Genomic DNA, 2,952 nt, shown 5'->3' on the forward strand with positions numbered 1-2,952 from the left:
ATTAAGTGAGACATGGCGCCAGTTGGTTAAAAATTATTTTAAATATTTAGTTTTTAACTCTACTTTTGTCTAATTTGTAAAGAGAATTTTTTAGGTCCTATATCACTAAGTCTAATCATTTCAATGATCTCAGATTCCCTTTTCTAATTTTGGCACATTCATTTAAAAAGATTTGCACCCTGAAATTTTCTACTTTTATTAGATTTGTTCCTAATGCCATTTTGTGAGTCGTCTACCGCTCTCGAGACTCCTGTTACGTGTGTCTCTTCCTCTGGTGGACTCCTGGAGGAGGCAGGTGTGGGGCGATGTGCAGTCGCAGTGCCAGCCAAGCGCAGCGCGGGTCACCTGCCATCTTCCCCAGTAGACGCAACGCTGGTTCTCAGTTCTAAGCTAAGGTTCAAAGGTTTAGACTAACTTCACAGATCAGAGGTCAGGCACGAATTGCTGCAATTTGTAGTTCAATTCTGTGGATATGACAGAATTTCACAGCTATGACGATTGCTTTTTTCTACTTCTACACACAGGCCCGGCTCTGCAGTTAACAGCATAATTTGTACAAGTCAGCCCTTGGCACCCGAGTTTAATGAGTAACTAACTGGTGCCGAAGGTTTCACTGGTACAAGGTGCATATTATAAAAAGGGTCAAATGTCAATGCACAAAGATGGAAGGGGGAGGGGAGTGATAATCTCATAACTACCACCTATGAATCATATGGAAAGGTTTAGTAATTTGTGCTTATTTTTTAAATTATATTTCCACGGTGTGAATGTTAGTATGTTCATTTTCTCTGCTACTGAAAGAGGTAGGTAATTTTGTTAAATGTTAGTGAGAAAGAACTGTCCAGTTAAGGATTGTTGACTAACCAATAGAAAGTGAAATTGCAGACTTATTTATTCATTTCATAGAGTCTCTGATTTCTCAAAAACTTTCTAAAATGTGATGATTTTTTAAGAATCTAGGGAACGGGTCGGGCATGGTGGCTCACACCTGTAATCCTAGCACTCTGGGAGGCCAAGGTGGGAGGATTGCTTGAGCTCAGGAGTTCGAGACCGGCCTGAGCAAGAGTGAGACCCCATCTCTACTAAAAATAGAAAAATTAGCCAGGCGTCGTGGTGTGCGCCAATAGTCCCAGCCACTCGGGAGACTGAGGCAGGAGGATGGCTTGAGCCCAGGAGTTTGAGGTTGCTGTGAGCTGTGAGCTGATGCCACAGTACTATACTCAGGGCAACAGAGTGAGACTCTGTCTGAAGAAAAAAAAAAGAATCTAGGGAACAAATTGGAAGACCAAGTATTTCTGAGCCTGTGATATTTATGCACATCTGACACTCTCTACTCTTCTTCGCCCATCAAGTTGAACTCCTACCTTTATTTCCAGCCCAGGTTGAGAATATCTTTTACTGTTTACAGTTGAATACTGGGGCTCTTGAAAAGATTCTTCGACGGTCGGCTTGGACAATTCAACTGAATTTGCTGTTCAGTTTTGGTGTCTCATGGTGACTCTGAAGCTGCGGTGTGTACACATAGTCATTTGTCACTTTTGTGACAGCACAAATTTGAATTTTCTACTCCTCCAAACTGGGGAGCAGAAGCAATTGGATTCTTCCATAAAAGGCCTGGCTTTGAATCCCGGCTTTATCACTCACAGCTAAGGGACCTTACCAAATGGGCAGCCTCATTTCGCCTTGGTTTCATTATAGAACCTGCTTCATGAAGTTGTAGCAAGGATTAAATAAGATGATATATGTGGGATACTTAGCCCAGTGCCTTGTGCATAATAAACATGAATGTTAACCATTACTGCCACTATTAATATCATTAAGTTGCTTGGGTTGTGAATTAGCTTAGCCTACCCTGTCTACCATCCCAACTTGGTTTAGGCTTGGTCTGTGTTCATTTCATGAGGGGCACAGCTATGGCATAGCTGGATAAGGTGATTTGGAAATGTTCCAGAATGCATCCCTTTTGAATGTCATGGGCAAGTGTATTTTAACATTGCTCAGTTTCAAGTCCAGCACACTTTGTCTTTTTTCCTTAGCTGATTTGCTGTCACATGGCAAAAGCTGTAAAAGGAGATAAATCCAAATTATCTGGTTTCCTTTCAGAGTTCTTTTCATTCTGCCAAGCAGGGAGAAACATTTGAGCTTTTAATAAAATCCATAAATCGATACCTTACCAGTGAGCTAAATTGTATTCTTGATGATATATATATCACACTTACTAGAATTCATGCTTTCCAGAAATAACAGAAATGAAAGTGATTAAAGTGATTTTTTATTCCATTTAAAAAAATTTCATTCCTATGGAATGTAAAAATAGCATTTGAATAAAAGCATGATTTTAACTATTAATGACAATACAACAATTATGTTCTTAGAATTAAAAAGGCATTAACAACATCCCACATTAATTAAACCGTTAAGCACCTACTACGGGCCAGGATTGGGTGTGGGGCACTAGGATTATAGCTGTGAGTCAGATCTAGATTCTGCCCTGGTAGAGTTTAAAATGGACTCAAGATGACCACTACTATGGCAGTTACTGTAAGATTAAAGCATATAAAATTGTCAACATTCTACCATTTCTGCCCTACAAAATGGCACTTTTATACAGCTCAACCTAGTGTTATGAAGCATAACATGATGTTGGGGAACACACCTCAGGGGACTCCAGAGATGGCTTTCTGGAAGGACTGAAGTTTGGGATGGGTACAAGCTGGCTAAGCAGGGGCGCGGCAGGGGGATTGCTAAGGGTTTGAAGTATTGGGAACAGCATGTTCATACTGGGGGAAGTGACCCAAGATGAGGCTGCAGGAGGACCTGGATTCTTCCTCATAGGCCTTTACGAAGGACACTGACTTACTCTAAGGGCAATGGGAAGAGAGTGTAGGGGTTTAAGCAGGAGGGTGGAGAGACCAAATTGTGTGTATATATACATACTTTTTTTTTTTTTTT

General features: G+C 40.8%; 1 protein-coding gene across 4 annotated transcripts in view; it reads left to right on the top strand.

The window, feature by feature from the left end:
- The window catches only part of RBM47 (RNA binding motif protein 47), a 177,801-nt gene that overhangs the window by 126,254 nt on the left and 48,595 nt on the right, over positions 1–2,952 (top strand). The gene's annotated exons all lie outside the window — the stretch shown is intronic.

The sequence above is a fragment of the Propithecus coquereli genome, unplaced genomic scaffold, assembly GCF_000956105.1.
Source record: "Propithecus coquereli isolate 6110/MARCELLA unplaced genomic scaffold, Pcoq_1.0 Scaffold213, whole genome shotgun sequence".
Classification (NCBI taxonomy): domain Eukaryota; kingdom Metazoa; phylum Chordata; class Mammalia; order Primates; family Indriidae; genus Propithecus; species Propithecus coquereli.